Raw genomic sequence first — 26,321 nt, forward strand, 5'->3', positions numbered from 1 at the left:
TCCAATCATATTCTTCCTTTTACATGCTGATTGAATTGATAGCTTTGAACCAGAAGTGGGTTTCAGCAGGTTCTGACCAGCTCTGAAGAACTGGTAGTGAAAATTTTGAGTAGTCAGAGAACCGGTAGTAAAAATTCTGACTGGCCCCGTCCCCATCTATTCTCTGCCTCTCGAGTCCCAGCTGATTGGGAGGAAATGGGGATTTTGCAGTAACCTTCCCCTGAATTGTGGAGGGAATGGAGATTTTATAGTATCCTTCCCCTGCCACACCCACCAAGCCACGCCTACCAAGCAATGCTACACTCACTAAGCCATCCCCACAGAACCGGTAATAAAAATTTACCGCAAACCCACCACTGCTTTGAACCCAAACTAGCTGATGGCAAACAATCCTCCACACAATTGCTCTCAAAGGCAAGATGTAAATTTCTTTATAGCTGTAGAGAAAGTGATAAGGGAAAGAAGTGTCAGACTTGGAAAGATGGCAGTGGAGCTTCACAATTCATTCCCTGTTCCTTTTAAACATGCACAACGCATTTACAAAGGGGGCGAGGCCAATTTGCCAATCCCGATCCTTCCTTCCCGCATACACGGCTGTATTCAGCTTTGCTACACCTTCCCCCAGCTCCCCACAAACCATGTCCCGCTGCAAATATTTACCCAACTCCGCAGTGGCTCAGTGGCTAAGATGCTGAGCTTGTCGATCAAAAGGTCGGCAGTTCAGCAGTTCGAATCCCTAGTGCCGCGTAACGGGCTGAGCTCCCGTGAATTGTCCCAGCTTCTGCCAACCTAGCAGTTCGAAAGCACGTAAAAAATGCAAGGAGAAAAATAGGGACCACCTTTGGTGGGAAGATAACAGTGTTCCGTACGCCTTTGGCGTTGAGTCATGCCAGCCACATGACCACGGAAACTTCTTCAGACAGCGCTGGCTCTTCAGCTTTGAAACAGAGATGAGCACTGCCCCCTCGAGTCGGGAATGACTAGCACTTATGTGTGAGGGGAACCTTTACCTTTTGTTGTGGTTCACCAGCAGCCTGTGGAGCTGGCAACGGAGTCAGACAGCGATGAGGCAGAGGAAGAACATGGGCCAGTCCTGGAGGCTGGGGAAGGCCCAGATGAGGGCTCTACGTCAGAGGCAGAGATGGGGCCAGGGCCATCAGGGAGTGATGTGCGGACTCCAGAGGCTCCAGAGACTGATAGTAGGGAGGAGCCTATTCCTAATACATGCATGAGAAGAGCTGCCAGAAGGCAACAGCAGCTCAAGCAAAGAGGACAACTCGGGAGAAACGCCAAGAGATTATTGGCTCCTCCCATAAGGCTTAAAAAACCAGCAACAGCATTTGGGCTCTTTGCTGGAAAACAATGTTGATAGCTTTGTCTTGTTGCATTTGTTTTGTATCGGTGTCTTCTGAACTTTTGCCAAGAAAGGCCTTTGACAGTTTGCCTAATTGGACCAAGGTTGGTGATAGGACTGAGGAATTGTGTTGGGAGGAATTTGCTTTAATTTAGTTGAATTACGCTGAGAATGAATGAATGCTCAGCTGTTCGAATAAAATTTGTTTGTTTTTACACTAAGTTTCCTACTACCTCCTTGGGCCTGAGTCACAACACCTTTACCTTTAGAATGGTAGAAGAAAGCATCAGCGATACCACACAATAAGTGTGTCGGTCTTCATGAGCAATGTATTTTAATAAAGCCAGATGTGACTGCCATTGTTATTCCTGTGGTCAGGCATTCTAAGAGAAACCAGGTACGGAGGTGTGAAAATGAAAGACCCACAAAAGCACAACAATGGCCTTTTTCCTAAGTAGCCAATAAATGTCTTAACTGCTTCTCAGAGTTACAGTGTCCTTGCCCTTTTTGAAACCTAAAGTATAGAGTTTTGATTTGTTTTTAATTTCAGTCGGGAGTTAATGTGATGTTTTTTTAAAATAATGAAAGGAGTTGAACCCCTTTTAATTGCTCCAATGCAGAAGTGTGCTTGTCAGTTCATAACACAATGCAAAACAATTAGTTCTCAGTGTTCAAACTGGGTGGCTCTCAAAGTCGACTACTTCGGAGACATTGGAAAAGACAAAATACCGCAGACTATCTGCTCTGAGTTAACCACTTCTGGAGTCTATAGGGGGGCTAGTGAGTTTGAACATAACTAGAAGTAAAAACACTATATTTAAAGGAGCACTGAGCAGAGACTTCTTTTGGAAAATGTTAACAATTGTTTTGTGTTGGGGAATGTAACCCTTTTCATTAAGCGTCCTGTTTCCTGGAATCCAGAATATTTTCCACTGTTTTTTTCTGCAAGGCAGAAGAGGCGCAACCACAATATTAGCAGTATAGTAATATGTCAGGAACGGTGGTGGGTTGCAAATTTTTTTACCACCAGTTCTGTGGGTGTGGCTTGGTGGACATGGCAGGGGAAGGAGACTGTAAAATCTCTATTCCCTCCCCACTCCAGGGGAAGGTTACTGCAAAATCTCCATTTCCTCCTGATCAGCTTGGGAGGCAAAGAATAGATGTGGGCGAGGCCAGTCAGAGGTGGTATTTACCGATTCTCTGAACTACTCAAAATTTCCACTACCGGTTCTCCAGAACTGTTCAGAACCTGCTGAAACCCACCTCTGGTCAGGAGGCAGCCATACTGGGTGAAAGAATATTGTGTTTCTCCTACAACTGTCTTATCAACATTCAACAAAGTCCAGGGCCCCTCTAGTGATCAAACTATATAATAGCAATATCCACATAGCCTTTTGGAAATATTGCAGGGAGCTAAAAGGGCCTTTTCTGGGATCACAGAGGTTGGAAAGACTCACAAGGCATAATTTCTTGAATGCAGCCTGTGCTATAAACTAGATTTAATGAACACCTACTTCACCATATTACATACAGTGTCTTGTAACATGATCTAGTCTTCTACATGCTAACCTTTTATGTTCCCCTAGATCTATCTAATGCTTCTATCTCTTCCTTTAAATTCTTTCAGATTCTTATAGATAGATAGATATACGAAAGATAGATAGATAGATAGATAGATAGATAGATAGATAGATAGATAGATAGACAGACCAGTAGAGAGAGATAGATAGATAGATAGATAGATAGATAGATAGATAGATAGATAGATAGATAGATAGATAGATAGATAGATACCAGGAGAGAGAGAGAGAGAGAGAGAGAGAGAGAGACCAGTAGAGATAGATAGATAAATAGATAGATAGAGATAGACCAGTAGAGATAGATAAATAAATAGATAGATAGAGATAGACCAGGAGAGGGGGGGGAGAGAGACCAGGAGAGGGAGAGAGAGAGAGAGAGAGAGACCAGTAGAGATAGATAGATAGATAGATAGATAGATAGATAGATGAATGATAGATAGATAGATAGATAGATAGATAGATAGATAGATAGATAGATAGATAGATAGAGATAAATATAGATACAGTGATGGTATTCAGCCAGTTCAGACCGGTTCAGGCGAACCGGTAATGGTGACCTGCAGGTGGGACTGTCCCCGTCCCACCTTCACCCCCATCCCACCCCCACTGTGGTGCTTGCTGTCCTATTTAGCCACATTTTCTAAGCCACACATATGTGTGCAAGCTGCGTGTGCAAGTGAAACGCATGCACGGAAGGCCACGTACATGTGCAGAAGACATGCGCTCACATTTTCAGTGTGCGCGGTGAACCACTGGTAAAATTAAATGAAACCCACCTCTGTATACATAGATACAGATATATTCATGCATCATTTACATCTTCTAGATCATGGGCAGGGGTGAAATGCTCCCAGTTCGGACTGGTTCGCGCGATCTGGTAACGATGGCAGCTGCTGGTTCGGAGGACCGGTAGCAAAAATTCCTGCCCCCCCCCCCACCTATGCTGAGCCGCACCATCAGCAGAGAGGGTTTTTTTTACTTTTAAAAGAGGTTTTTCTTCAGCCGAAAACATGCCTTTAAAAGTAAAAAAAAGCTTTGAGGATCCCACCCCTCAGCTGAGATTGGCAGAGCCTTTAAACTTTAAAAAAAAATTTTTTTTAAAGGCTTCTCTGGCGATCTCACCTGAGTTCCTCATCAGCAGAACTTTAAAAAACATGTTTTCTACAAGTAAGAGTAGAGATTCTAAGGCACTTACCTGATTACTGATCAAACGCATGGCTTTTTTCCCAGCCCAAAAGCAGTTTCACTTTCAGCACCAGACAGAATCAATTGCTTAGCTAATCTATTTCCTCAGTGAGCAACTAATGCTGGCTGGCTTTGCTGTCTTAGGAACTCTGGGAATTGAAGTCCCCTGATTTAAAAATATAAATAAAATAAAATAAAATAATAAAATAAAATATTTGTGCAGCTTTCTGAGATTTGGTGTGTTTCTGTAGTGTTTCACTCTAACTACACAAACACACAAAATCTTACAAAGCTGTATGTGGCATTTTGTGCGTGTGTGTGTGTGTGTGTGTGTGAGTTGTGTGTGTGTAAAGTGTGAAAGTTGGTTTTTGAGCTTTTTGTGGCTGTGTGAAGTGTGAAGGGCAGCTGCTTTTACATTGTATGTGAGTCAGTTGTGTTGTGTTGTGTGTGTGTAAAGTGTGAAAGTTGGTTTTTGGTACCTCTTATTGTTCTTTATACTTTGTTTATTATTTTTATTATTTATTGTTATTGGCCACGCCCACCCAGTCATCTGACCATCAAGCTACGCCCACCAATTAAGCCATGCCCAGAGAACCGGTAGGGAAAATTTTTAGATTTCACCCCTGATCAGGGGTCTCCAACCTTGGTCTCTTTAAGACTTGTGGACTTCACCTCCCAGAGTCCCTCAGCCAGCAAAGCTGAAAAGCAAAGCAAAGCTGGCTGAGGAACTCTGGGAGTTGAAGTCCACAAGTCTTAAAGGGACCAAGGTTGGAGACCCCTGTTCTAGATTTTCAGTTTTATATGTTTATATGTGTAGGCTGATATATCCTCTCTGCTTTTTTCTCCCTCCTTATGCTGCCCTATGGCCATAATAAAGATTTGATCTGAATTTGATTTATATTACAGAGATTATCATGAACATCATTGGTTACAAATGTATTTTTAAGTTTGCAATAGAGAGCTGCTTTTAGGTTCACTGCTGTGGCCATTCAATATTTTCCCACAGAGAGATAAGAAGAGAGAAGCAGTTGGGCTTCACAGCCATCTATTTATGAATGGTTTCTCGTACACAGAGGGCTGAAAGTCTAGCTTCCTTTTCTCCTTCCCTTTCACCAGCCTCCCAAATGAGAAGATTTGGAAACTGAAAACTATTTATAAAACTTCCAAATTGCCTTTTTGAGGTGTTTTCTTCTTTTTTTTTAAAGCAGCTCCTATTTCCTTTACTTTTTAGACCATTGCTATATCTGATCTATGGAAAGAATAACACTGTTGTTATTACCAAATAAAACTCAAGGGACAACTCATGAAAGAGATCCATAAAAGATCCTATGAAATCTAGTAATAGTAATCCTGAATCCCATCCTTTTGGGTGTAGTTCATTTCCGACCAGCATCAACTCAATTCCAAAGGGCGAGGCAAGGTTAATAATACAAAACAGTAATTAAGGAAAGACAATTACTTTGTGGTGAGCCTTCCCCTCCCAGGAGTTGTGTGTGTTCAGGTTGTGCTCACAAACGTTATGCGCTTGTACGTTGCAGTGCCTTTGAGACTACTTAATGTTTCTTGAGATTGCCCATGGTGTTGCCTCAATTGGCCTTTAAGAGTTCGTGTTGCCATTAAAGACTCTGTCTTTACTACCCTGTAAGATCATCGTTCGTTTTGTTGCAAGGCTATCCCATCGGAGCTTCTCCAAAATGTGGCTTCCACTGCTTTGGAAGGAAATTGAACTTATTTTTTGGATTATCTTCTTTCTAATGAACTTGTTTTGTTTCTAGTCTTCCAGAAGAAAAAGAGATTAAGAGTTGAGGAAAGTGCCAGTTGTGTGAAATTAATGTAATAGTCGTTGTCTTCTTCTTCTTCTTCTTCTTCTTCTTCTTCTTCTTCTTCTTCTTCTTCTTCTTCTTCTTCTTCTTCTTCTTCTTCTTCTTCTCCTCCTCCTCCTCCTCCTCCTCCTCCTCCTCCTCCCTTCTCCTCCTCCTCTTCTTCCTCCTCTTCCTCCTCCTCTCCTCCTCCTTCCTCCTCCTCCTCCTCCTTCTCCTCCTCCTTCTCCTCCTCCTCCTCCTTCTTCCTCCTCCTCCTCCTTCTCCTCCTCCTCTTCTTCCTCCTCTTCCTCCTCCTCTCCTCCTCCTCTTCTCCTCCTTCCTTCTCCTCCTCCTCCTCTTCTTCTTCCTCTTCCTCCTCTTCTTCTCCTCCTCCTTTGATCACCTGCCAAATCTGGAGGTTTGAAGGATTAATATTTCTCTTATAAATAATCATTACACGTAAGATCATGCTTGGATCATGCTTGGATACTTTGGCTGATCTACAGTTTATACTAGTCCTTCTCTAATCTAGTGTGGTAAATTGCAGCCCCTTAAACATTTACGTGGCTTTGTTTATACAACACAACTGACCTGGTGTGATTTATAACAAATTTGTATTACTTACAACTGAAGGATCCATATCAACAGGTTCAACTGCAGGAACAACAGGGGGGTTTTGTTTTTGTTTTTTGGATGAATTTTTTACTTTTTTCAAACTAGGTCAGCAAGTCTAAGGCAAAATATTATCCTATATCCACGATGGTGAACCTATGGCAAGAGTGCCCTAGGTGGCACGCAGCACCCTCTCTGTGGGCACGTGAGCTATCACCCCAGTTCAGCTCCACCGCGCAGGCGTGTTCGCTTCCCACCGGCCAGCTGGTCTTTGGGTCTCTGCCGCGCATGCATGGGGGGCAGGGCAGGTGCATGCACGGGAGTGTGGTGCAGGTGGGCGCATGAATGGGGTGTGCGCGCATGCGCTCACACTCCACGCATGCGATGTGCGCATCGCATTTTGGAGGGTTTGGGCATGCACTTTGGGCACTTGGTCCAGAAAAGTTTAGCCATCACTGTCCCATATCCTTGAGGAGTTCCAAGATACTTCGTACTTTTGCTTTTAATTGTAATTGGGAGAATGAGCCTTCTCTTTAAAATCCACGGGACGTTCTTTGTAACTACTCGTGATATAAAATAAGTCTTGCTTGCAAGAAAAAAGTTACATGTGATATGATACGGGACCTGGGAAGCACACACAGAGTGCCTCTTCCCCGGAAATTATGACTGATCAGGTGTGGCTGACTGTTGCTTTAAATCATTCAGGTAAAGTTTGTATTTCCAGCCTTGTGTGACATCACGCATTTCCTTGAGTCAATCACCCAGTTAAATTTTTTTCTTTCTTTCTTGCAAACATCAGATCAGAACCCGCAAGCCAGGTTGGACATCTGTTAAGGAACCCTGGTTTCTTTATATTTTTCCTCTTCTCCCTCCCCCATCCCAATACTGTGGCTGGGAGATGTTTTACGTCTCCGTAAATATATGCAGGAATGAAATGGTTTATGCAGATAACAAAGGTGAATTAAGCTCTGTTTGTTCCGACTTTCACTTAGCCTCACCGAGCCTCTGGCAACTGCAAAGAAGCTAATTTGCAACAGAAAAAAAAGTGAGTTATCCTGAGCAAGTATTTGCTTGTCTTTTTAACGAATGAAGATAATAGAAAAGCTGTATAGCTATATAGATGGACAGTTCTGTTGTTCGGTACCCTTACAGGACATTCTCTTACTAGGTGAATGCATTTTTTTTTTTTAAATGGTGGGAAAGGCCTCGATTTGAAAGTTTACAGCACTTGACCAAAAAAAAAATTAACTCATGGAAGCTGGACACTGCTTTATGTATACTGACAAGAGAGAAAAGTTCAATGAATAAAGGTTGGAATTGGAACAGCCTTCATACAGATTCCTCTGCTAAAGTCCAGCTGAGATCATCTTAATTAGTATGTGATTTAAGGCCTACTTGAATGCATTTGGAATATCCATGTTTTCTAGGGATAGCTTTAAATCCTCCTGTACGAACTCAGTGGCATTTTTTCTGGACGCCAGCTGTAATTGCATTTCTGTTTCTCATATTTGTTAAACGAATTGGTTTGTTGCAAATAACTTAATGCACAGGGGTAACATTTTCTCCTTTCCTAGACTTAATGATTATTGAATTATATGGCTACAGATATGAATACAGGTTGCCACAGGTGTTACACTAGTCGTACACGGTCGCACTATATTCAATTAAATTAACATCCCAGGATGTTTAGAACAGGGGTCTCCAACCTTGGTCCCTTTAAGACTTGCGGACTTCAACTCCCAAGCAAAGCTGGCTGAGGAACTCTGGGAGTTGAAGTCCACAAGTCTTAAAGGGACCAAGGTTGGAGACCCCTGATGTAGAATGGCTGCCTGAGGTTCTGTTTGTTGGTCTGAGAAGGTTGTGGTGGTGGTTTTTTGATGGAGTCTCTGTAGTGTTAGAAGACATGTCCATCTGTGTTCAGTTCCAAGTGGGGAAGAAAGACACTGGAATCATGGAGAGTGCTTGGAAAGATGGTTTAATGGTGGACAGGATCACATGGTTTTGATCCTGGGCAAAGAAGCACATGGGTGAGATATATATAGATAGATAGATTTATACCTTCTGTTGGACTTTGAATTTGAGCTTGTATTCTGATTGGTTGTCAGAATCCCATGGGGCCATGCAGGGGTATCTTTGGAGGTTGTCTTTTGAGTTCCAGGCTTGGTTGAGCCTTGCTGGGTGATGCAATCTCCCCAGGTGCCATGTGGTGAGTTCTGTTGCTAGATGGGTAGAGGGCTAATCCTACCTTTGTTGGATCTTGGGTTTGTTGTGAGTAGATAGTAAGTAGCTATCTCTTTATCTCTTAAGTGCTGACATCTGCTATGGGCAATTGAGGATGGTGGGGGCTATTAAGAGTGAGTCTGCTTCCAGCCTAAAAAACATGTTTCTCCATTTCTCATCCAGGGAGGTTATAATATTCTGCCTTTTTAATATTTCCTAGAATATTTCATTTTTATAGGAGGGGGGTGGGTGCTAACTTCCTACAGTAGCAAGTTGGTATGCCAGTCTGATCAAACCGCTTTTGACTCTCTCCTGACTTTACTTGGCTGTTCTAAGATTACATCAAAATGATGATATGAATGCAGTGACAGAATGATATACTGCACTCTGTCCCATTATATTTATGTAGACCAGGGGTCCCCAAACTTGGCAGCTTGTGGAGTTCAGCTTCCAGAATTCTCCAGCCAGCGATTGGTGGGTTGTTAACTGTTCAATTAAACAAAGCTGAAAAGATAAAGTCTCAAGGTAGAGTTTTCCAAGCACAGGCATTGTTATTCAAAGTTGCAAAACACACTTGATGGGGATTAAAGGAAACCAAATTAAATCATAATTAATGAAATGCATGCACTTACTTTTAAAGGACTCCTACTCAATTCTATAACATTCAACTACTGGGGACGAATGTTTAAAATGGAAATAACATTTTTCCTTGTAAATTCAGCTATATTCCTGCACCTTGTCTTTCAGCGTATATGCAGGGAGGCAAAATTCACCATATTTTGACATCCTCATCCTCAAATTGTTTTCGTATTCTAAAACCTTACCTTCAAAACCAAAAAGCTTCGTAACATTTTAAAACAGATTTATTAGGACATTAATTTTTCTGATCTGGAATGTGTTCCATCAACTATTTTCACTGTGGTGAAATAATGTTTTATTTATTTATTTATTTATTTTGTCACAACAATATATGTAGGTATCATACAAAAAGATTATATAGTATATAAACATATATGAGTAAATATAAGGAGGTATAAGCATATATATAGAAAGAAGAAAAGAAAAACAATAGGACAGGAACGGTAGGCACGTTTGTGCGCTTATGCACGCCCCTTATGGTCCTCTTAGGAATGGGGTGAGGTCAATAGTAGAAAGTTTTTGGATAAAACTTTTAGGATTATGGGAAGAGACCACAGAGTCAGGTAAAGTATTCCAAGCACTGATGATTCTGTTACAGAAGTCCTATTTTCTGCAATCTAGATTAAAGCGGTTGACATTAAGTTTAAATCTATTAGTTGCTCTAGTATTATTGCAATTAAAGCTGAAGTAATGTGGTGGTGATGATGACGATGATGATGATTTTGGCAATAAAATCTCTGTCAAGGCAGAACTGTAGAATTTTGAAAAGAGTTTTGACCCTCTCAGGGTATATTACATGTATTCAGCATTTTTTTTTCTCCATTATCACTAAGATTTAAAGTCATTCAGTGCTCTTTTAATGAAATGGTTAACAAAACATGATCACAAAGCTGTGTGTATGGACATAGAGTAGTGATCAAAATTGTGGAAACCTTTTGGGAAAAGTGAATTTTTGAGGTTTGATGGCTAATAACACCACTTTTTGGGGGGAGTTTCAAGATAATCCTATTCCACTGCTGGAATGGCCTGGGAATAGCCCAGACTTTAACCCAATTGAAAATCTATGTAGCTGACTTGTTAGTCAGAAGCGACCCAGAAATAAAACCTAGTTAATAGAAGCAATCATTCAATCTTGGTTTCACATTATAACAGCTGCAGAACTAAAAGTCTTGGTTCACTCCATGGGAAGACATTGTAAGGCCTAAAGGTTACCCAACTAAGTATTAACTGACATGGTGATAATTTTTGTATTTCTCATTTTTTCTATGGTGATAATTTTTATATATCTCATTTTTTCTACATGTTTCACTTTTCTTCTTTATACTGTAACTGCTATTTTAATAGCAAATCCTTCATAAATGTTATTGCATTACATTCTTGATTAAATTATCTTTCCATTGATATATAATTTTATGATATTACTCCCCCCAAAAAGTGGTTATTAGCTAGATTTAGAAAATACACTTTTCCCAAAAGGTTTCCACAATTTTGGCCACTATTGCACAATGGAGCACAATGGACTTTTATGGGCAAAGATACAATGACAGTTAGGAAAAAAGTATTACCTCAGTAGTGATAGAAATGTTTGTGTGGTTATACAATCAGTTAGGAGTTCAATATTTTATATTTTACAGAGCCAGTTTGATGCAGTAATTAATGTATCATACCAGAAACTGGGAGACTGGGAGTTCTAGTCCCACTTTGGGCACAAACCCAGCTGGGTGACCTTGAACAAGCCGTTCTCTCTCTCAGCCCTAGGAAGTAGGCAATGGCAAACCCCTTCCAAAATTTTGCCAAAAAAACAGCAGGGAGTTGTCCAGGCATTTGCCAGAAGACAACATTGATTTAAAATCTATTTTAAAATCTTCAAAAGAAACAAACATCTAAACCAACTGGGTGTATGGATCTCAATATGGATACGAAAATATAATTATTTAAGTTCCTTCTGCTAATGTAGTCTTTCCAGTAAGAATGGTAATCTTCTCCTGTTTTATTAGAGATTTTCTGGATCCATGTTTCTTCATTTTGTACGAATTAGACCAGGGGTCCCCAATCAGAGGTGGGTTTCAGCAGGTTCTGACCAATTCTGGAGAACCAGTAGCAGAAATTTTGAGTAGTTTGGAGAACCGGTAGTAAAAATTCTGACTAGCCCCACCCCCATCCATTCTCTGCTTCCCAAGTCCCACCTGATTGGGAGGAAATGGGGTTTTTGTAGTATCCTTCCTCTGCCATGCCCACCAAGCCACTCCACACCCACCAAGCCACACCCATAGAACCGGTAGTAAAAAAAATGGAAACCCACCACTGTCCCCAACTCATGGATTGTGCCCTGTTACCGGGCGTTGAGCCATTCAGAAACAGGCTGCAGAAGTGGTGAGTGAGTGGGTGTGTATGCACACGCATCCCCACTTATGCGAGCAGCGGCCACACACATGCACATTCCATTTACACAAACAGACGCACGTGCCCTTCGCTTACACAAATGTGTACTGGGCCTTGAGCCATTCGGAACCAGGCCATGGAAGTGGCGGAAGAGTGTCTGTGCGAGGCGCGCATGCACGCTTGCCCACCGCTCGCGTGGAACCATCCCAGTAGTGGGTTTGAATTCCAATTGCTACCGGTTCACTCGTGTGCAACACTTCTACGCATGCGCAGAAGCTTCTGTGCATGCGCAGAGAAGTCCGGGCAGGTGGGTGGAGCCTCGCTGCCACCACTACCAGTTTGCCCGATCCAGGGCGAACCGGTAGCAACCCACCACTGAACTATCCCTTCTTCCCCCCCACCTCAGTCAGGCCAAAAATCCGGAAAGGTTGGGGAACTCTGATTTAGACTATTAGGTAATACCCTAAACCAGGGGTAGTCAACCTTTTTATACCTATTGCCCACTTCTGTATCTCTGTTAGTAGTAAAATTTTCTAACCGCCCACTGGTTCCACAGTAATGCGCCGTGTTTCGTCGTCTGCGCATGCCTCTCGTGCATCGTGGATTGGGTTTGGGGGGAGCACTGGCTACCAGCTCTGCTTGTCTGTTACAGCTGGGTGGTGTGGGGGGAGATGCGCGAGATATTCTGGGATGAGGCTGTTTTGTTTGTGGTTGCACTATAGCGCCATTTAGTTTCACTTACGTAACGTGAACTAAACTTATGCGCGGGCGATACAAATAATATATTTTCAGAAATTTAAATTGTCCCAGGGAATTTTATAAAAACCTAATGAAAATATTTTTAAATAATGCTATGAAATTTTTTTAAAAAGTCAATTAAATTAAAAAAAAGGAAAGTGCTTCAGGATCGGACAAAACACCTACCGCCCACCATGAAAGCTGGAACGCCCACTAGTGGGCGGTAGGGACCAGGTTGACTACCACTGCCCTAAGCAGTACATGGTTATAGAGAAATAAAATTAAGACCTTATTAGATGAAAACTCTGAAACGGAAATTTTTCTTTCTAAAAAAGAAAACCTCATAACATGGCTATGATAAAACATTACATCCGTTCTATTGGATTGCGAAAATGTACAGTGTAAAATGCAACATCCCATCAAAATCCAAGAGGAGGTTTTTTTTTTCCAGCCGAAGAAAATAATAAACAAGTTCTCTAAACTAGGTCCACATTTGAGGTTCCTGCTTGACCTTTTCAAATTGCCAAGTGTCTAATCCATCTCATTATAAAGATATCCCATTTATAGCAATGCATGTAACATAGCATGTTATACACTTCTCAAGCTGTGTTGTTGTTTTTTAAGAACAGAATGTTCCCTTGCAACAAAAGAACTGGGCTGTCCTGTCTAAATAACTTCGATTCTATTTGCATGGAATACTTACCGTATTTTGATTAATTCCAAGGTAAAATCAGGTGAAGACAAGACTTTTTGCAAACTCAGCTGCCTCCTGTGTGAGACAGAGAGAGTGAGTGACATCAACTTTTTTTCTCTTCAGATTGGTTAATAAGTGGTTACTTATAATAAGGTGACCAACTTTTTTACAATGAGAAAGAGGACACGAATAAATGGAAGAAAAAAAATATTGTAAATAAAAGAAACAATTTATTCATTGCAACAATAATACAAAATAGTTTAGTTTAGTTTAGTTTAATTTATTTAGATTTTTATACCACCCTTCTCCCGAAGGACTCAGGGCGGTTCACAGCCAAAATAAAACAGTGCAAATATACATAATAAAAACAATTATAAAAATCTTATTAAATAACAGGCCAGATTAAAACTATTAAAAACATAAAAACCCCAAATAATTAAATCAGAATATTAAAACTGCTAAAAATTTCTATGCCAGTCCTGCGCGAATAAATAGGTAGGTCTTCAACTCGCGGCGAAAGGTCCGAAGGTCAGGTAGTTGTCGTAGTCCTGGGGGAAGTTCATTCCAGAGGGTGGGAGCCCCCACAGAGAAGGCCCTTCCCCTGGGGGCCGCCAGCCGACATTGTTTGGCGGATGGCACCCTGAGGAGTCCCTCTCTGTGAGAGCGCACGGGTCAGTGGGAGGTAATCGGTAGCAGTAGGCGGTCCCGTAAGTAACCCGGTCCTAAGCCATGGAGCGCTTTGAAGGTAGTAACCAAAACCTTGAAGTGCACCCAAAAGACCACAGGTAGCCAGTGCAGTCTGTGCAGGAGTGGTGTTACATGGGAGCCACGAACGGCTCCCTCTATCACCCGCGCAGCTGCATTCTGAACTAACTGGAGCCTCCGGGTGCTCTTCAAGGGGAGCCCCATGTAGAGAGCATTGCAGTAATCCAAAATACACTATAATATGATAAATGCATAATAAAAACATTTGTAACAATAACATTTTATATTTTAATTATGCTTACGTGCCTATTAATTATTATTTAAATGGGTACTTTTCCGTTGAATGGATATTTTTTGTCAATGTATCATCTTCTAACAATATATTGGAAATATCTGAACAAGAAATAGCCTTCATATTGAATTTTATGGCAAGGGCTGCAGCTAGAGTTCAGTCTGTCAATCTTCAACATCCTGCGTAGGATGAATGAGCACAGGTAGTCCTCGACTTATAACAGCTTATTTAGTGACCGTTTGCAGTTATAATGGCACCCAGGAAAGTGACTTATGACTATTATCCACTCGACCGTTGCAGCTTCCCGATGGTCACGTGATCGAAATTCAGACGCTTGGCAACTGATTCGTAGTTATGATGGTTGCAATTGTTCTGGGGTCGTGTGATCTGCCTTTTGCAACCTTCTGGCCAGCAGAATCAATGGGGAAGCCAGATCCGCTTAACAACCATGTGGCTAATTGAACAAGGGCGGTGATTCACTTAACGGCTGTGGCAAGAAGAGTGAGAACTGTGGCAAGGAAACTTGTCATCAAGTGAGGTAAAACTCACTTAACAAATGTCTCATTTACTGTATCAACAGAAATTTTGGGCTCCATTATAGTCGTGAGCTCGGGACTAGCTGTATATCGATTACTTTAAGGGGAGGTGGTGCTTCCATCTTGCACGGAGCGCTCTGTTTTATACCTGACCAGATATTATTATTACTAGTGTTATACACCACCTTTATTTTATATAACTGAAAGCAGCATTCATAATGTCTGTTTTCTGCTCTGCAACATTCCTGCGAGGTATGTTGGACTGAGAGAGGAGAGGAAGAGAGGGAGAGGGAGAGGGAGAGGGAGAGAGGGGGTGAGATGGAGAGAGGGAGGAAGAGAAAGAGTGAGAGGGAGAGGGAGGGAGAGGGGGAAGAGAAAGGGAGGGAGAGGGAGGGAAGGAGAGAGAAAGAGAGGGAGGGAGGGAGAGGGAGAGGGGGAGGGAGAGAGAGGAAGGAGAGAGGGAGGAGAGAGATAGGAAGGGGAGAGAGGAGAGAAAGAGGGGAGGGAGAGAGGGAGGAAGAGGGAGGAAGGGGAGAGAGGGAGGAGAGAGAAAGAGAGGGAGGGAAGGAGGGAGGGAAGAAGGGAGAGAGAGAGGAGGGGAGGGAGAGGAGGGAGGGAGGGAGGAGAAAGGGAGGAGAGAGAGAGAAGAGGGAGAGGGAGGGAGGGAGGAGGGAGAGAGGGAGGTGGGGAGGAGAGAGGAAGGAGAGAGGGAGGGAGGGAGATAGGAAGGGGAGAGAGGAGAAAGAAAGAGGGAGGGAGAGAGGGAGGAGAGAGAAGAGAGGAGGGAAGGAGAGAGAGAAGAGGGAGAGGAGGGGAGAGGAAGGGACGGAAGGAGAGAGGGAGGAGGGAGAGAGAAGGATGGAGGGGGGAGGGAGAGAGGAGAGAAAGAGAGGGAGGGAAGGGGAGGGAAGGGAGGAAGGGGGGAGAGAGAGGGGGGAGGGAGAAAAAGAGAAGGAGTGGGAGGGAGGGAGGGAGTACCCATTGGCTTTTATGCCTAAGGGAGGCTTATTTGGCCTTTCTTTAATTACTATTTATGATAAAGATAAAAGAATTCCCTTCTAAAGTAAGCCTTAGGATGCTGCTTAATATCCATACCTTTGTTCAGTTCTGTCGGCGGTATTATCTTTTCCAGGCTCTGTGGTTTTGTCTGTGTGTATATATTTCTGGCTTACAGAACTAGGATTATCAGTCAGTCCCCATTCAAGTATAAAATCAGAATTAACCTTGTTCAGCTTCTCAGATCTCAGCCGAGATCAACTAGAGTCACAATTCCCACAGGCCATCACCACTGAATCTCGTCTAGAAATTCAGTCAGCATTGTGAAGTGAGCGGTGGAAAAAATCAAGGGCAAACCGCAGAGAGATCGTAAGTTGTTCTTATTGTTAACACAAACCTTAGTAATGGAGATCAACTACAACAGCGTAGCAGTAACAGCCTTTGGGTTTAAAGCTCACACCTCTTTTTCCTGCCTGAAAGTGGAATTGGAGTTCTTGCTACTCACTTTGCAATCTCAAAAAAAAAAAAAAGATACTTGCATCATGTTTTAATAATGATCCTGCCTGCTTCCATCTTTGACAGCTTCAGCCACTAGAGCAGGGGTCTCCAACCTTAGCAACTTTAAGACTTGTGGACTTCAACTCCCAGAATTCCTCAGCCAGCTTTGCTGGCTGAGGGATTCTGGAAGTTGAAGTCCACAAGTCTTAAAGTTGCCAAGGTTGGAGACCCCTGCACTAGAGCTAGGTGGTGCCTTTAATTCACCCCATTTATTAATTAAAAGAGAACAGAAAAATTGCGTGGATTCTATCTGCAACTTCATAATCGCAAAGTAGATCTTGAAAAAGTCACGGTGGCGCACTGGTGAGAACGGAGTATTGTAGGCTGACTCTGCCCACAGCCAGGAGTTCGATCCTAAACGGCTCAAGGTTGTCTCAGCCTTCCATCCTTCCGAGGTGGGTAAGATGAGGACCCAGATTGTTGGGGGCATGACGTTGACTCTATAAACTGCTTAGAGAAGGTTATAAAAGCACTGTGAAGTGGTGTATATAAGTCTAATTACTATTGCTATAGCAATAGTAGTTCTTCCAACTTTCAACTCTTTTCTTCCGACTCTTAAGATCATTTGTTCCCATGAAAGAGGAAAATCAAAGGATTAGGTTTGGATCATCTTTATTTATAACGCTGACTGCCGTCAAATGAAAAGATGGATTATATGCTATTCTTCCGTTTATGCTGTGAAAGGTAGATATGATTCTTCTTCCTGGTCTTGATTTGAGGAAAACCAACTGAAAACCAGTTATCAAAGGCATGTAAGATAATTAAGGCTCTGAACTGAAAAATATCTATTTATCAAGCGTGCACTACCTTGTTTCCCCCAAAACAAGACATCCCCTGATAATAAACCCAATCGGGCTTTTGAGCGCATGGCAATAAAGTCAACCGCTTATTTCAGGGTTCAAAAAAAATATAAAACAGGGTCTTATTTTATTTATTTATTTATTTATTTTTGTCACAACATTATATACAAGCACATATATTGAAACAAATAGGACAGGAACGGTAGGCACTTTTGTGCACTTATGCACGCCCCTTATAGTCCTCTTAGGAATGGGGAGAGGTCAATGGTAGACAGTTTTTGGTTAAAGCTTTTGGGAGTTTGAGAAGAGACCACGGAGTCAGGTAGTGTATTCCAAGCATTAACAGCTCTGTTACAAAAGTCATATTTTCTGCAATCAAGATTGAAGCGGTTAACATTAAGTTTGAATCTATTGTTTGCTCTTGTATTATTGCTATTGAAGCTGAAGTAGTCTTTAACAGGAAGGACATTGCAATAGATGATTCTGTGTGTTAAACACAGGTCTTGTCGGAGTCGGCGGAGTTCTAAGTTTTCTAATCCCAGGATTTCAAGTCTGGTGGCATAAGGCATTTTCTTGTTTACAGAGGAGCGGAGAACTCTTCTTGTAAAATATTTCTGGACTCGTTCAATTGTATTAATGTCAGAGTTGTGGTATGGGTTTTTCTGGGAAACACGGTAATGTAATTCAGATTTTTGCAGATAGATTTAAGGTTCAAAGTTCAAGTGGGTGTGGGGCTGGGAAATGCCCTATCTGAAAAACCTGAGTTGGTCTCAGGTTAGGGAAAGCTTGACTTCCATTCCCCACCATCCAGTCAGAGCTGAAGAAGCTTCTTGGATGAGAAATGAAACTTCTTCAAAGAAAAACCAGAAAGTCCAGTTGCCTCTTGAAAAAGCACTTTTGGGTGAGGGAAAACAGTTTTGAGACAAATTGATTGGTGGCTGACTCAGTTTCCTATGTTCTTGTTCACCCAATCATGTGTTACTTATATTAGAGAGTCATCCAGGAATATGGACTATGCATCTGACAGAGCGCACAGTACGTAACCAGTGAGATTAGTTGAGATGTGGCAGCATGAGGCTTCTTGTAACAATACTTAGAAGCCCGGAGATTACAGCTGTGAAGCACCTTTAATTAAAAGATAATATGATAATTGCTGTACAGTCAAAATATGTTGTCAATAATCACATGCCTTGAATTATATAACCAAGCTACTAAAGAGTATTGAAGGATTGTGTCATAGCACTGCTAAAAACTGCCCATAGAGTTTGACGGTTGTTGATAGTAAGCCTTAGAGCAGGGGTGTCACACTTGATTTCATTGAGGGCCATATCAGGGTTGTGTTTGACCTTGGGGGGGTGGGCTGGGGGGTATGGCCAGGGAGGGCATGGCCAGCTTGACATCACTCGTGTCAGGGCGCCTATGGCCTGAACGCTCTGCCAGTGAAAGCGGTCTCCCAAGCTACGTTTTCGGCCTGGATGGTCTCCTGCAGCCCTCTGCCAGTGAAAAAAGAGCTTGGGGGAAGGCACATGTGACCTTCGTGAACTCCGTTTTTGGCCTGGATGGCCTCCTGCAGCCCTCTGCAAGTGAAAATGGGGCTCTAAGCAGGCTGGATCTGGCTCAAAGGCCTTGACTTATAATAATAATATCAGAGTTGGAAGGGACCTTGGAGGTCTTCTAGTCCAACCCCCTGCCCTGGCAGGAAACCCTACACCATTTCAGACAAATGGCTATGCAACATTTTCTTAAAAATTTCCAGTGTTGGAGCATTTACAACTTCTGGAGGCAAATTGTTCCACTGATTAATTGTTCTAACTGTCAGGAAATTTCTCCTTAGTTCTAGGTTGCTTCTCTCCTTGATTAGTTTCCACCCATTGCTTCTTGTTCTACCCTCAGGTGCTTTGGAGAATAGTTTGACTCCCTCTTCTTTGTGGCAACCACTGAGATATTGAAACACTGCTATCATGTCTCCCCTAGTCCTTCTTTTCATTAAACTAGACATAGTTCCTGCAACCGTTCTTCGTATGTTTTAGCCTCCAGTCCCCCAATCATCTTTGTTGCTCTTCTCTGCACTCTTTCTAGAGTCTCAATATGTTTTTTACATCGTGGAGACCAAAACTGAATGCAATATTCCAAGTGTGGCCTTACCAAGGCATTATAAAGTGGTATTAACACTTCACGTGATCTTGATTCTATCCCTCTGTTTATGCAGCCTAGAACTGTGTTGGCTTTTTTGGCAGCTGCTGCACACTGCTGGCTCATATCTAAATGGTTGTCCACTAGGACTCCAAGATCCCTCTCACAGTTACTACTATTGAGCAAGGTACCACATATCTGGTACCTGTGCATTTTGTTTTTTTGGCCTAAATGTAGAACCTTACTTTTTTTCACTGTTGAATTTCATTTCGTTAGATAGTGCCAATGTTCAAGTCTGTCAAAATCTTTCTGTATCTTGAGCCTATCTTCTGGAGTGTTGGCTATTCCTGCCAGCTTGGTGTCATCTGCAAATTTGATGAGTTCCCCATCTATCCCCTCGTCCAAGTCATTGATGAAGATGTTGAAGAGTACCGGGCCTAAAACAGAGCCTTGGGGTACTCCACTGCATACTTCCCTCCATGTGGATGTAGTTCCATTGAGGACTACACGTTTGAGTGCAGTTGGTCAGCCAGTTATGAATCCATCTTGTGGTGGTGCTGTCTAACCCACACTTTGACACCCCTGCCTTAGAGTTTCTCACCTACTTGGTAGATGAGAATCAGCCTTAGCTATAGAAGAACAGGATTAACTTAGAAAATAAACTGCAGTGCTATTTGTGTAGTACCTTGTGATAGAAAATGATCTGTGGGTTTTTGAGAGAAAATCCATCTGCATCTTTCTGGGATGGATTATGGACATCAGGTCTCTAAGCAACTGCATGGGAATAGCTCATATTTAATTAACCTCTGAGTATATGTCCAAAGGGATGCAGTGGCTCAGTGGCTAAGATGCTGAGCTTGTCGATTGAAGGTCAGCAGTTCAGCAGTTCGAATCCCAAGTGCCGCGTAACAGGGTGAGCTCCCGTTACTTGTCCCAGCTTCTGCCAACCTAGCAGTTCGAAAGCACGTAAAAAATTCAAGTAGAAAAATAGGGACCACCTTTGGTGGGAAAATAGCAGGGTTGGGTGCGCCTTTGGTGTTTAGTCATGCCAGCCACATGACCACGGAGACATCTTCAGACAGCGCTGGCTCTTTGGCTTTGAAACGGAGATGAGCACCACCTCCTAGAGTCGGGAACGAGACTAGCACATGTCATAGATGTCAGATGGGCTTGCTGGTCGCGTACCTGGCTCCTTGCTACGTGACAGCTGCCCTGCCCGAGCTCCTGGAGGTGCTTGCTGGGGTGGCAGTTGAGACCCCCAGACTTTTAGTCGTGGGGGACTTTAACTTGCCATCGTCCGGCTCGTCATCGACGGTAGCTCGGGAGTTCATGGCTTCCATGACGGCCTTGGACCTGACCCAAGTAGTTGATGGCCCTACTCACGTTGGGGGTGGCACTCTGGACTTGATTTTTGTCTCTGGTCAGTGGTTGAGAGATCTGGACTTAAAGGAAATAGTCATTGAACCTTTGTCATGGTCAGATCACTCTCTTCTTCGTCTGGACTTTCTGACCGCCATCCACCACCGCAGGGAGACGGAGCCGACACGTTGGTTCCGCCCCAGGCGCCTGATGGACCCGGAGGGGTTCCGGACGGAGCTTGGGCCATTTCCTGAGGGTCTGGCTCACGGCTCGGCTGAGGAACTTGTTGCGGCCTGGGAACGGGCCGCGGCGGGGGCCTTAGACCGGGTCGTGCCTTTGCGACCTCTGACCCAGCGCAGGTCCCAACCAGCCCTTGGTTCTCCGAGGAGCTGAGAGGATGAAGCCGGAGAAGACGCCTAGAGAGTTCCTGGAGGTCTAGCCGCTCAGAAGCTGATCGGACACTAGTGAAGTCCTATACTAGGCTTACCTAGTGGCAATGAGGGAAGCGAGGCGTAGCCACGCCTCCTCATTGCATCGGCAGATAACCGCCCAGCCGCCCTGTTTCGGGTGACCCGCTCCCTCCTACATCAGGGGGAGCGGGATGACCCGGTGCAGGGACGGGGTGGGGAGGTTAACGGGGTTCTATACGATAAAATCGTTCAGCTTCGGGATGGTTTGGACCAAGATTGCGGTGATACGGGTGAGACGGCTGAGGGCGGTCTTGGTGACATTGTATGGGATGAGTTTGACCCTGTCGCTCCCGAGGACATGGACAGGTTGTTGGGGAGGCTGAATGCTACCACATGTTTACTGGACCCGTGCCCTCCTGGTTGGTGCTGGCCACGCAGGAGGTGACACGAGGCTGGCTCCAGGCGATTACGAGCGCTTCTTTGGTGGAGGGAGTCTTCCGCCGCCTTGAAAGAGGCGGTGGTGAGGCCCTCCTCAAGAAGCCTTCCTGACCCGCTGTTTTAGGTAATTATCGTCGTCTCCAACCCGCCGCGCGAAGGTTGTAGAGAGTATGGTGGCATATCAGTTTCCTTGCACCTGGATGAAACTGTCTATCTAGACCTGCTCCAGTCCGGTTTCCGACCGGTTACAGCACGGAGACGGCTTTGGTCGCGTTGGTGGATGATCTCTGAGGGCCAGGATAGGGGTTGTTCCTCTGCCCTGGTCCTATTAGACCTCTCAGCGGCTTTCGATACCATCGACCATGGTATCCTGCTGCGCCGTTGGAGGGATTGGGAGTGGAGGCACCGTTTATCGGTGGTTCTCCTCCTATCTCTCCGACCGTCGCAGTCGGTGTTGACAGGGGGCAGAGGTCGGCCCCGAGGCGCCTCACTTGTGGGTGCCGCAGGGGTCGATTCTCTCGCCTTCTGTTTAACATCTACATGAAGCCGCTGGGTGAGATCATCAGTGGTTTCGTGTGAAGTACCAGCTGTACGGATGACACCCAGCTGTACTTTTCACACCGGACCACCCCAACGGTTATCAAGTGCTGTCCCGGTGTCTGGAGGCCGACGGGTCTGGATGGGGAGAAACAGGCTCAAGCTCAATCCTCCAAGACGGAGTGGCTGTGGATGCCGCATCCCGGTACAGTCAGCTAAATCCGGCTGACCATCGGTGGCGAGTCACTGGCCCCGATGGAGAGGTGTAACGCGTCCTCCTGGATGAACGGCTGTCTCTAGAAGATCATTTGACGGCCGCTCCAGGAGAGCGTTCTACCAGGTTCGCCTGGTGCGCCAGTTGCGCCTTTCTGGACCGGGAGGCCCTATGCACGGTCACTCACGCCCTCGTGACGTCTCGCCTGGATTACTGCAACGCTCTCTACATGGGGCTCCCTTGAAGGGCATCCGGAGGCTACAGTTAGTCAGAATGCGGCTGCGCTGGTGATAGATGGAGCCCTCGTGGCTCCCGTGATAACACCCATCCTGCGCAGGCTGCACTGGCTACCTGTGGCCTTCGGGTGCGCTTCAAGGTTTTGGTGACCACCTTTAAAGCGCTCCATGGCATAGGGCGGGTTATCTGGGACCGCCTACTGCGACCAGATACCTCTCACCGACCCGTGCGCTCTCACAGGAGGGACTCCTCAGGGTGCCGTCAGCTAGGCAGTGTCGTCTGGCGGCGCCCAGGAAGGGCCTTCTCTGTGGGGCTCCCGCCTCTGGAACGAGCTCCCCCAGGACTCCGTCAACTTCCGGACCTTGAACCTTCCGTCATGAGCTCAAGACACATTTATTCATCTGTGCAGGACTGGCTTAGATTTTAAATTTTATAGGGGTTTTAAATTGATTTTAATATTTATATTTCTATTTTTAATGATAGGGCATTGGAATAAGTTTTTTAAAGATTATTTTAATTTTGTGTATCGATGTTTTATATGCCTGTGAACCGCCCTGAGTCCTTTGGGAGATAGGGCGGTATATAAATTTAAATAATAAATAAATAAATAAATGTGTGCGAGGGGAATCTTTACCTTTATGTGTGCATAGGATCAGCTCATAGAAGCCGTAAGATCTAAAAAAACAAACCCCAAACCTCTTAATGAATTGGGGAGGGAGGGAAGATTTAACTGTTTGGTTGCAGAACTATATGTCGGCCATTTTATAAGGCCTGCAAGGAAGACTAGCAAGCAAGGAATGAGGTTTGCTGGCTTTCCATCCTTCCTGATATCCCGACGTGATAATGGTCAAATAGGGCAGCATTATTTTGATAAGCAGATAGAGAAACTCCACACAAACTAGGGCTAGTTCCAGCTTCTTTTGCTAAGATGTGAGGCTTTCTACTAGGCTACATTCCTGTTTCCTATGCCATTATCCTTACTGAGCCACAAAAATATTCCCAGTTTTTATATTGCAGTGGAGAAATCTGTGGGAGAAAGATTTTATCAATATCAGGAACATCTTGTGAGCTTCCTGGATCCTTAGCTATTTTTCTTGCAGCCGGGAAGCCATTGTAGTATAATCGTAAACTCATTCAGGGCACTTATATTGAGTAGAGGGAGCGCTTCATAAATCCCCTAACAGTTGAACTAATATACAGGGGCTGCAACAGTCTGGACGGATACTAGGTTGGCTTGTGCAGATGGCAAAGGTCTATTTGCTGTTATCTTTGTAGTTGAATAGGTTGTAAAAAAAAATGCTTTTAAAGTTGCCTGATCATCAGAACCTTTAAAAAAGGTGAAGTGCAGCTGCTTTTACATTGTGTGTGAGTCAGTTGTGTTGTGTTGTGTGTGTGTAAAGTGTGAAAGTTGGTTTTTGGTACCTCTTATTGTTTTGTATACTTCGTTTATTATTTTTATTATTTATTGTTATTGGCCACGCCCACCCAGTCACATGACTGCCAAGTCACTCTCACCTGGTCACATGACCGCCAAGCCACACCCAGTGTCACATGACTATCAAGCCACGCCCACTAAATAAGCCGCGCCCACAGAACTGGTAGTAAAAGAATTTAGAACCCACCCCTGCAAAGGTCTATTTGCTGTTATCTTTGTAGTTGAATAGGTTGTAAAAAAATACTTTTAAAAGGTAAAAAAAAGGCTCTGACGATCGCGCGGCTCAGCTGTGATCGTCAGAGCCTCTTTTTTTTACCTTTGAAAAGCATTTTTTTACAACCTATTCGGCCGAATAGGTTATAAAAAATGCTTTTAAAAGTAAAAAAAAAAAGATTGCGCGCCACAGCTGTCCTAGTTACCCCTTGCCTCCTTTTGGTGTACACGGTACGCGCGCATCTCACATTTGGTGCGTGGTGCGCACCAAATATGCGTGTGCAGCGTGCATGCGCAGCCAGAAAACCGGTAGTAAACTGGTTCACATTTCACCACTGGTGCTATTGCTATATGTTTTAGTCTCCAGGCCTTTAATCAACTTAGCTGCTCTTTTTTGCACTTTTTCCAAAGTCTCAACATCATTTTTGTAATGCGGGGGGGACGGACCAAAACTGGATACAGTATTCCAGATGTGGTCTTACTAAGGATTTATTATTAATTATTATTATTAATTCGTCATTTATAATTCAACTTGTCTGAATTGATTCCAGGGTATGCAGATCTATTAGGTATTAAATTAACTGTAACCATTAGAGTCCAAATTAGAATTTAACGAACTAGGTTTACCATAACAGTTAGGCTGTTAGCTTTTTTTTTTTTTTCTAGACCAGGGGTCTCCAACCTTGGTCCCTTTAAGACTCGTGGACTTCAACTCCCAGAGTTCCTCAGCCAGCTTTGCTGGCTGAGGGACTCTGGGAGTTGAAGTCCACCAGTCTTAAAGGGACCAAGGTTGGAGATCCCTGGTCTAGAAGAATTGTTTGTTCAGCCTGGCTGATATGTACCATATAAGGAGTGAGCTGTAGGCTTCACTCAGGTCCTCCAAAAAAAAGGCAGGAAAATACTTAAAGCTCATTGGTTAAGCCATCTGGCAGCCCTCTATAAAAGGGGACACTGCCAGGCAAGCAGGTTGTTGGGTTGTACTGGTCTACTAATGAAGAGCTGTCATTACCGAAAGAGCTGTGTCCGTTTCTTCCATCATCAAATCTAACTCTGGCTACCCAAAACAAATTAACCAAAGGCTTCAATGATCAATTAAATTCCTGGGGAAAGCTACCATTTTTATGATACTTGAGTTCCAGGAATATAAAGCCTAGAGTTGGGAAACCAGCTGTTTTCTCTATAAGCTGAACCAATTGATGCTTCTGGTTAGCATCTTACAAAAAAGAAAATAGAGAAAGAAAAGAACCTTCATCGTTTCATGTAACTTATTCCCTTCTCTGGAGGGGAAGCCTTCTTTTAAAGGACCAACAGGAAAGATATATACCACCCACATTCCCATTTTCAGGAACAATTACTGTACTTTTATGACTCTCCATTTTTCCTTTAAAGTTTGTTATTTGGGTCCTCCCTTTCCTTTCTCACAGTATTATGAGTGATGTTAAATACCTAATAAATACTTAAATCCTCTGCTCTGGAATGAATGCTTATATGGTTTTCCAGGGTGCAGCAGATTATCAAGTTCAGGAGAAACAAATTTTGCCTCACAGAAGTAAGAAAGACTATTCAACTAACCGATGTATTGGGTCCTACTCTATACCTTTTTCTATACCTTTGGCCATTGAAAACAGAGAGTCCTTACAAAGCAAAACAAATTAGGAACTATCATCAAACAATTGGTCACCATACTACAAAAAAAGATGTTGAGACTTTGGAAAAAGTTCAGAGAAGAGCCTCTAAGATGATCCCATCATCCATCTTCTTCCACTTATGGCTGTATGATTCTAACTTTGTTGCTTGTATCCTTACGATTTATATTGATATTGTTTCCTGATTGCTTATTTGTTCCTTATGACTAACATTAAGTGTTGTACCTTATGATTCTTGATGAAGGTATCTTTTCTTTTATGTACACTGAGAGTGTATGCACCAAGGCAAATTCCTTGTGTGTCCAATCACACTTGGCCAATAAAAATTCTATCCTATCCTATCCTATCCTATCCTATCCTATCCTATCCTATCCTATCCTATCCTATCCTATCCTACCCTATCCTATCCTATCTTATTCTATTCTAAAATGATCAAAGGCCTGGAGACTACTTAACCAGTGGAACAGCTTGCCTCCAGAAATCATGGGCGATTCATCACTGGAGGTTTTTAAGAAGAGACTGGACAGCCACTTGTCAGAGATAGTACAGGTTCTCCTGCTTGAGCAGGGGGCTGGACTAGAAGACCTCCAAGAACCCCCTTCCAGC

At 43.6% G+C, this 26,321-nt stretch overlaps 1 protein-coding gene across 2 annotated transcripts in view; it reads left to right on the plus strand.

Moving 5' to 3' along the window:
* Positions 1-26,321, plus strand: part of LNX1 (ligand of numb-protein X 1) — a 243,154-nt gene that overhangs the window by 74,401 nt on the left and 142,432 nt on the right. The window contains exon 1 of one of the 2 annotated variants that reach the window (XM_058192237.1): positions 7,317-7,578. The exons of the other annotated variant lie outside the window; for it this stretch is intronic. The gene's annotated coding sequence lies outside the window, so the exon portion shown is untranslated. Of the gene's footprint in view, positions 1-7,316; positions 7,579-26,321 lie in introns of those variants that run through there. 2 annotated transcript variants of the gene reach the window in all.

This window comes from Ahaetulla prasina, chromosome 8 (genome assembly GCF_028640845.1).
Source record: "Ahaetulla prasina isolate Xishuangbanna chromosome 8, ASM2864084v1, whole genome shotgun sequence".
Taxonomy (NCBI): domain Eukaryota; kingdom Metazoa; phylum Chordata; class Lepidosauria; order Squamata; family Colubridae; genus Ahaetulla; species Ahaetulla prasina.